At 45.2% G+C, this 8,990-nt stretch overlaps 1 long non-coding RNA gene across 1 annotated transcript; it reads left to right on the top strand.

Moving 5' to 3' along the window:
• The first annotated feature begins 460 nt into the window (after window positions 1-460).
• Window positions 461-3,352, top strand: LOC112840578 (uncharacterized). The gene is made up of 2 exons (XR_003212503.2): window positions 461-811; window positions 2,949-3,352. It is a non-coding gene; the product is annotated as an uncharacterized lncRNA (long non-coding RNA).
• The last annotated feature ends 5,638 nt before the right edge of the window (window positions 3,353-8,990 follow it).

The raw sequence follows: 8,990 nt of genomic DNA, 5'->3' as shown, positions 1-8,990 counted from the left end.
TTATTTTATGGCTGAGGGTTTGAAGTTCTGGTTCTGCAGCATCCCACCTCCCCCTTTTAAATAAATGGGCCCAAAGCTGAAAATAATTAGAAAAACAAGCCCAATTGTTAACAAACAGTAAGCTAAGAAACAGTGACTTAGCCAATGTGGCACAGAGCATCTCAATACACTGCAGACCCTTGGCTTCATCAGCACAGCACTCTAAACACTCAAATAACCAGCCTTCTGTGGAACCCGATTGATCAACAATTATTAGGCTTATTCAAAAAATAAAGTTATGAAGTGAGAACATGAAGGCTAATCTGTGTACAGGTGATAGAAACTCAACTGGAAATAGTTTAGGCAAAAAGAAGTATACCGAGGTGTCGTACAGAACCTAAGTCAGGAACATTCTGACCTCAGCAACGACTCAAAGCAAGAACACAGGCACCACCAGGGTTCTTCCCATTCTCTAGTCTCTGCTTCATTCTGTCTCTGCAGCATGGTCAACAACAGTCCCAGAGTTGTAGGTCTTAAAGGTCTAGCACTCAGAGACTGACTTCTTGCTTTCTCTGATCCCAGTTAAAAACATATGAAGAAGGAGCTTTGCAGCCCAGATCCAGACAGATTCCCAAACCTGGGCCAGTCAACAGTGGCCAAGACAGCAGGCTACTTGGACTGGTCCCACTTGGATCAGGTGTCCAACCTTGTACTTGTCCATGGTAGTCAAAGGTATGAGGTCATGAAAAAATCTAGCCATTCTGGCAGAAACCAGAGAGATATTTTGGGGGGCTGACATTTCCAGAAGCAGCAGATGCAGAGCATATAAACAGTAAGTATCCACCAAACAAAGTAAATTAGCTACATATTACAATTACTGGGCTAACAGCACAATATTTTATTACACCCAGAAGAGAGAATTAGCTGTCCCTGACAATAAGCATTGTGTCCTTCATATAATCTTATTTAAGAAACCATTGCACGTCCAACTCCCAGATGAAGATGAAGCTTCTACACTCCTCAGTTTCCAAGTTGCTCCCTAGAACTCTCAGGCGGGGGTGGGGGGTGGCATACAGTGTCTGTCACACGCATTAAGGTTACTCTAGTTGAGGAGCAGCATAAACAAGAAGGAAAAACCAGCTTTCCTGACAGATTTAGTTCACAATCCAACTCCTATGCGCTGTGTGACTATGGGCACATTGCTGAAACTCTGGAGCACAGTTTGCTCACCTGCAAAATAGAGGAAATATATACCTTGCAAGGTTGTATAAAGGTTAGAGCTAATGCATAAGGAGCCCCATACCTGATACATGGGAGCTATTGTATTATTAATATACTGAATGGCTTCCTCATTACCTCTAAGAGCTAAAGCACACTTGGCCCTGGGAATGTCTTCAGGCCATGTTCCATTTCTTACTAACCTACTTCCTTGTGAAAAGCTCTCTTTCCCACCCTGTATACCCAAAAGACATGGTTAATATAGATTCCAATTAGGTTGTACTATTAAAAAAAAAAAGGAAGATGGGTGGGGGCAGTTTTCAATTTGGCTTTCCCCAGAGGTTTACTTACTTCATCTGAAATGATACCACAAAATACCCAAAATCCAAAGATGACTTTGAAATGTGAGCTAACACAGTACAACTACACTAATACCCTGAAATGTGTAGGTATATGTGTATACATTATATACATGTAACTACATATATAAATATATACTACATATATTTTTTTAATACTTTTTATATTTATAATATTACATTTTATAATTGGATTTTTCTCTCATGTGTTTTATTGTGTCGGGGTTTGTTTTTTTGTTTGTTTTTTTAATAAGATAAAAATACAACTCAGGAAAATCATGGCTGGCACCATCTCTAGAGCTAGGGGCATTCAGAGCAAAGTTCCCCACCTGGATTTCAGAGTATTAATCCCTTCATTTCACAGTGGGGGGACTGAAGTTCAGAAGGTGAACTGACTAGTCAGAAATCAGCCAGGTCAAGTATTAGGGACAGGTCTAGAGCCTTATTCCCAGCCCCGGGCCTCTCCCACCCACTCCCCAGCATGCATGGCTAGAGGGAGGAAGGTGGGACCCTCAGATGGCCCCAGGGGACAACTGAGAGACCAGAGCAAAGGAAATGCTGCAGGCAGATCCCAGATCCCTCAAACGGATCTTCTAGTGAAAGGGGAAGAAGCCCGGCCTTACTCCCACGCTTTCTCCTGGTCACTTTCTCTGGCCAGATTTAAGAGACTTGTCAATTATGCATTATTTTGTAATGTCTGAAGCTCCATTAACAGATAATCAGAAAAGAGCTTGCTTTAAGGTGCCTCAAATAGCAACAGTGATAATACTCAATAGTGCAGCCAGCTCATCATAAAAAATGACTCCCATACTCCTGTCTCAATCTCGTGCTTCAATTCACTTCCTACACTAGCAAAATCCAAATGTTGGGGGCATCCTGCACACCCGACTCTTTCTTGCCTCCATGCTTTTGCTCCTGCTGATCATGCTGGAATTCCCTTCTGCTCTTTCCTTGGCTCACACATCCTTTAAGATAGAGCTCAGGTACCACCTCCTCCAGGAAGCTTCCCATCGTTCACCCTTGTGTTCTGGCCCATCATAGGCTTCAGCAAAGGTGTGTTGAGCACTGAATGCTGAACGGAAGAGGTTTCTCACTGTAAGCCAGCACCAGAGTTCCCTTTTTCCCAGTCCAAACCTGCTGAGCCTTTCCAACATCTCTAACAAGAGAATCAGGCTGTGTCTGCCACAGGCCGTTGAAGCTATAGAAATGTCTGCCAGAAAGTGTCTGTTGCCTTTCCTGACAGAGAGGGGGGAGAAAGCTTAGCAGCAGGGGGACAGGGTAATGCGAGCAGAGAAACAACACAACGGTACTTGGGGCAGGAAGCAACCTAGACAATGTGAACATATATCCGAACTTGTCTAAAACCACTGTTTCTTCTTTCTTGCTTTTCAGTAACTTGACCCTTGGCCTAAGATTCCTGCATTTGCAGTCATTCCCAGCCAGCAAGTGGAGGGCTGAGGGAGTGAACTGGCTCACAGCAGCTTCACATCCAAGACCATCACCCCTTTAAGTGAACTCCACCCCAAGTCATAGCTGGGCCAAGTGGTTCCACCTGCAGAACTAGAGGGCCACATGGGGCTCCTGCAAAGTATGGGCTGTTCCCTAAGATAGAACTCAAGGGGGCATGACATGATTCAAAGAAGAGACAGGATCAAACACAAATCTGGCCTGTCCAGGCTGGGTGCCCCTTGGCACCACCCTGTTTCTCAGACACTGAGAAAGCCAGCACATCATACCCTGCACTGAGCCTGGCACAGATGCTCCAGGACAAAATACAGGCCAAATCTCAAATGTGATTTCTCTGACTCTGATTCTTATCTATACAGCTTAACAAATCATGTTTGTTCAAGCTCATTCACTCACAAACTCTGGCTGGCATCCAGTACCACCAACGTGAGACCATGGGTCCCATGGAGCTCATTACATCTGTGGTCTGTGGTCTTCTATGGCCAACAATTAGCTCCAGGATACAATACAAGCTGCCATTTCCATCCTGGTCATGGTTGCCATGGGGATCACTTCCTGCTTCTTTGTGGGAATCAAATGTAATGCTTTTGCTAATGGCCCATAGTTTTGACTCTTGGGAAACCGGAAGCATTAAGCAATCAGAGCACTTGTATTTTAAATTCCTTTCCTGCCTTAGGACCTTAAGTATTGATGAAGAGGGGCCAGGGACACAGGAAAGGGGTGTGCACCATTCCATTAGGAAAGAGGTTTCTACTGGTCCTTTCCTTTGTCAGTATGATTTAGATGTTTTCATATATTTAAGAAAAATAGGAGACACCATAGTTACACAGTGAGGGAGCAAAACACCTGGTTCTACACTTGACCCATCCATCAACTCTCTCTGTGAACTGTGAGACAATCCACTAAACCTCTTTGGGCCTGTTTCCTCATCAGTAAATTGAAGAGTTTGACAAAGATTTTTTTTCAAAATTCTATCCATTGGTATTTTGATTTGTTCTGCTCTCAACTTACAAAATAACTTCTCCCCTACATGGAAATGGTAAGAGTGGTCAGACAAAAAGAATTTTTTTAAATAGCAAGACTGAAAGTAAGACACATTTCAGGTCAAAAGGCCAGAGGCTAGAGGATCCCAGAAGCCACCCGGTTAGGTTAGGATGGAGGTAGGGGTCTGAAGTCAGGCAGGCAAGCAGGCATCAGGGAGCCCAGGGTCTCAAAAAGCATCTCCAGATATTCTGTGAGAAGACACCATTGCTAAGGCATAAGAGTGTCAGGAAAATCCAAAGCAAGAAATCATATATGAGCAACGTGGTGGATTTCCAAGTCAGAAAATCACAGGTCAAAAGCCAGTGAGAGGGACACCTGGGTGGCTCAGTCAGTTAAGTGCCTGCCTTTGGCTCAGGTCATGATCTCCGGATCACGGGGCTCTCTGCTCAGCGGCGAGTCTGCTTGTCTCCCTCTGCCCATCCCCCCCACTCACACTTGTGCTCTCTCTCTCTCAAATAAATAAATAAAATCTTAAAAAAAAAAAAAGAGCCAGTGGGCAGCTGGCAATGTGGGAGAAGTCAGATCATGCATGTCCCAGGCGACTATGGAAGCGATGGAAGATGTCTGATGGAGAACGTCAGTTTCTTTTCCTGACAGAGGCTCCCAGAATCTAAATGAATGATGCGAGGAAAAAAAAAATCCCTGGAACAGTCCATTCAAACCCTATGGGATTGGGGCACCTGGATGGCTCAGTCAACTGGACATCTACCTTCGGCTCAAGTCATGATCTCGGGGTCCTGAGATCGAGCCCCGCATTGGGCTCCCGACTCAATGGGGAGTCTGCTTCTCCCTCTGTCCCTCACCCCACTCGTGCTCTCTAATAAATAAAATCTTAAAAAAAAAAAAAAAACAACCTATGGGATTAAATGAATAAGCTGTGTGTGGCTGAGATGCAGGCATCCTAGGGCTCATTTTGCACATTTTTTGCTGCCACTGAGGTCCTTTTCAAAGCCCTCGGCTGTACCTCTGTAGGTGTGGCTGCTCATCTCTCTCCATCCTGTACTGAACACAGAGCTCTATTTTTTCAGAGCTTAGGGCTTGGAGATGAGAGCTTATAATCTCAACAAATATTTACTGAATGCCTAGTGTGGGCCAAACACCATCCTAGGAACTTAATATAAAGGCATATTTATTGCTACCTAAAAATCCAGATCTTTTGTGACTAATTTTCTGATCCATTCTGAGTTCCTTGTTATTATACAACCTAAGGCACTTTATATAGACTCCTAAGGAACATGTCCCTCCAAGTACAGTGGAAAAGGAATTGGGTTCTTACCCCACCTCTGCTGCTAACCGGCTTTGGGCTAAGGCTACATCACAAAAACATTCACGCTCCCAGCTTCCGTTTCTGCCATGTGGACTTAATCCTTCCTCCTCTCTTTCATGAGATGCTGGGAGGAGTCAATCAATGAATACCTGTGAAATCACTTTGAAATATGGTCTAATTGGTGACAAGCCGGCACTCAGCAAAGATGGGGGTTTCATCGGAAGCAGGGTTTCTGATTGAGCCTGGCTTCCTTAGCCATTTCTGTGCCAGTCAGCTGTCACTGCTCCTTCTCCTCACACCATGCACATTTTAAAAGCCTGCACAACCTCATCTGGAATTCACATACCCAAGCTTCAAACAGACAAGGACAATCTGAAATTGAAAATTCAGGAAGATGTCAGGTGGTAGTGCTCTCTGTGAAAAATGAGCATTGTAGACACAGCCTCCCTTCTCCCAAAGATGCCTGATGTTTGTGGATGATTTGTAATGCTTTTACTGAAAAGCCCTCATCCCCATGAACACATTTTGAAGACAGAAATCAATCTTACACTGTAACAGGGAGAGAAAATCTGTTAGCAAAAAATGAAGTGGAGAAAAAGCACCTAATTCTGGAATCCTTTCTACTAAATAAATGGATTCCAGGGCAGTAAGCCCACACCCATATTTTCCCCTCACTCTTGCAATATACTAAGCAGCTTCAAGAGGTAAGATTAAAGAGAGAGACCATATAGCCAGTCCCACCAGCATTTCCATCTCAGTAATTTAGGCTGGATGCCATCAGAGAGACAATCCCCTTTGTCATCTCACCTTGGGGACCTAATCACCCCAACCTTGGCATTTTGTACAAGGTCAGGGTTTGCCTGCACTACGAGGTATTGCTCATTACTGCAAGGACAGGCTAGACCCGTACCCTTGGGGCACTTATGATCTTTAAAATAAGGCAATAACACACAGAGGTTTAATTTAACCCCCAAACCCATATGAATTCTTAGACCACCAGACTCGAGAGAGTAATAATATAGGAGAATAAGAACTACAAAGCATACTCGAACCCAGAGCTGAAAACCATCACAGAACACATCGCAGTGAGAATCCAACCGGTTCCAGGGCAGAGGTAAGGTATCGAATAAGGCAGAAATCAGGAATGCATACTAGATAAAGCTAGCACAGCTTATAATCTCAACAAATATTTACTGAATGCCTAGTGTGGGCCAAATACCATCCTGGGAACTTAATATAAAGGTATATTTATTGCTACCTAAAAATCCAGATCTTTTGTTGGGAAGGAGACTAAAGGCGGTGGGCGGGGGGGAAGCGGTGAGAAAGACACTTCCCTGAAGAAAAGTCCAAAGTTGGTGTCTACTAGAGCACACTTACACACTGAAAATCCCCTTTATTTGCTCAGATGCCCACAGCCTCTGATAGCCTTCCATTATCTGGAGGGTTTAGAAGAGTTGCAAAAGCTTCCTAAAAACAGGTCTTGCTCTGAAAAGAGGGAAGAAGAAAAAAAAAGAAGAAGAAGAAAAAATGAAAAGAGGGAAGAGTTAGAGTCCTCCTCCCACACCTCCCCCCCAGCCCCCCCCCGGGGAAACCAAAGGCCCCCCCCCCCCCCCCCCCCCCAGCCCCCTGCCGAGGAAGCTAGAGTCCTCCTCCCACACCTCCCCCCAGGCCCCTGCCGAGGAAGCTAGAGTCCTCCTCCCACACCTCCCCCCAGGCCCCTGCAGAGGAAGCATGCAGGCAAATAAGCTGTACTCTCCCCCCAGTGCCCTTTTGGCTCCTGGTACGTCTCAGAAGCTTCTCTCCCAAGAAAAATCAGTCCACAGCAGGTCTGGGAGAAAAAGATAATGTGAGAGCTCATAATGGGTCAGTAATTCAGTAAAAAGCCAGAGAGCTGTTGGCTGGGGAATGTCAGAGACATGGGCGCACAAGCCAGGAAAAAAGCACACTCTGCACCTGCAGGACGCAGTCCTCCAGAGGGAGCCTGGCCTTGGGGAGTTGCCTGGTCCTGTGCTCTATGTGCCAGGAAGGAAAGGTGCTGAGCTTTGAGACTTCCTCGAAATTCTGTCATGAATGTGAGAGGCAGCTGAGACTGAATGGGAAGAAGAAGCAAATTTAAGAAATGTGTGATGGCTTCAGGAAAATCAAAGACACTGTGGAGCCATATGAGAACATCCTGGCACATCACAGACAAGCACATTGAACTCAAAATGCACAAAGACACCCCAGATAGGACATAAATAACTCAAATCAAAGACAACAAATATTGCTAGAACTCCGTCCTAGCCCCTTGAAATTCTACATTCCATTTCTCCAAGAGTCAAAGGCAAGCACAGATCAAGAAGTCAGCAAAGCATGATGAAAGGCTACTTGAAAGTATTTCAGATCCATCTCTGACATTAGTAAGTTCGTGTTTTAAACATATTTCTCCCATAGTCAGCAAATATTCTTTAACCAGTCCAAAAGCCAAGAATAAAATCTGGGTAGAATCAAGAAGGCTGAGAAAAAAAAAAAAAAATGCTCCCAAAAGTCAGCTAGGGAAGACACTGAACTCAATCAGGATTGTGGTAATGTTGTCTCTGGAGGGACTAAGCCCCAAAGGCCTCAGTGTAGAAGGAAACCATGAAAATGTAGAGTTAGACCCAGGTTTGAACTTCTGCATGGTGTCAGTGACAAAAGGCAGTGACTCCTGACCCTAATCCAAAGCCCGTCAGTTCTTAGGCTCAAGTATGGCCCGTTGATGTCAAGTTGCCTGAAGACAGAACATGGGCTTTGTACCTTGTTCCAAACACCGGTTCCATCCGTGGATAACGTGCTTCCCTGTTCCTTCCCTTGCTGCCCATGCCCACACCCTCCTGGAAGGCCTGGAATGGTGAATCAATGAGATGAATATGTATAAGTCCCTTAGCACAATGTTTAGCACATGTTCGTTCTCTCTCACACTTCTAAAACCAGTGTTGGGGACCGTATGTAGGAAAGTCAGATCAAGCTGTTGATATTTAGTGGGAAAAGTATTGGGCTATAATTAGTGACCCAGTCCTCACACCGGCTCATTCCATGACTTTGGACAAATCACTGCACTTCATGATGCATTGGCTTCATCATATGCAAAATGAACTAGATCACCTGGACCAAAGAGAACTCCCTTGAATTATACTCAAAGGCAGCTGGGGTCGGGGGTGGGAAGGCAGGACAGAGAACAACATAAAAGGGACGATCCTCATTCCCTGAAATCACAGCTGCAAGTTTCCAATGGAAGAGCCTCCTACCCAACCAGGACAGACTTGAAACTATTGAGCCCCTGTGACCCTAGCTGGCTAATCCAGGTCAGGTTCCCCATCTGCAATAGATGAGCAAGGTAGAAACAGTGGAAAAGGAAGGTGAAAAGTGCATTTAGCTTCGGAGGTATCCTGGCCTCCCACGTGCTTTCCACACACACACACACACACACACACACACACACACACACACACATTCTGTGCCCCTCATGTCTGGGCAGGGATCCATGGCCCCTGTTGCTAGTATTATGTGCTCTTCCTCTCCATCAGCCAGTCTAAACCCTGTCTAATGCAGGAGCATCTCACTCAGAGTCAATGAGAGTTTCATGAGCAACTCAGGTGGGGATGGGTAGCGGGGGCCAACCAGGGTGAAGGTGTCAC

Source organism: Callorhinus ursinus, unplaced genomic scaffold (assembly GCF_003265705.2).
Source record: "Callorhinus ursinus isolate GAN/ISIS: 27379988/994484 unplaced genomic scaffold, GSC_fseal_2.0 scaffold19, whole genome shotgun sequence".
Taxonomy (NCBI): domain Eukaryota; kingdom Metazoa; phylum Chordata; class Mammalia; order Carnivora; family Otariidae; genus Callorhinus; species Callorhinus ursinus.
This window is presented reverse-complemented; position numbering and strand designations above follow the sequence as displayed.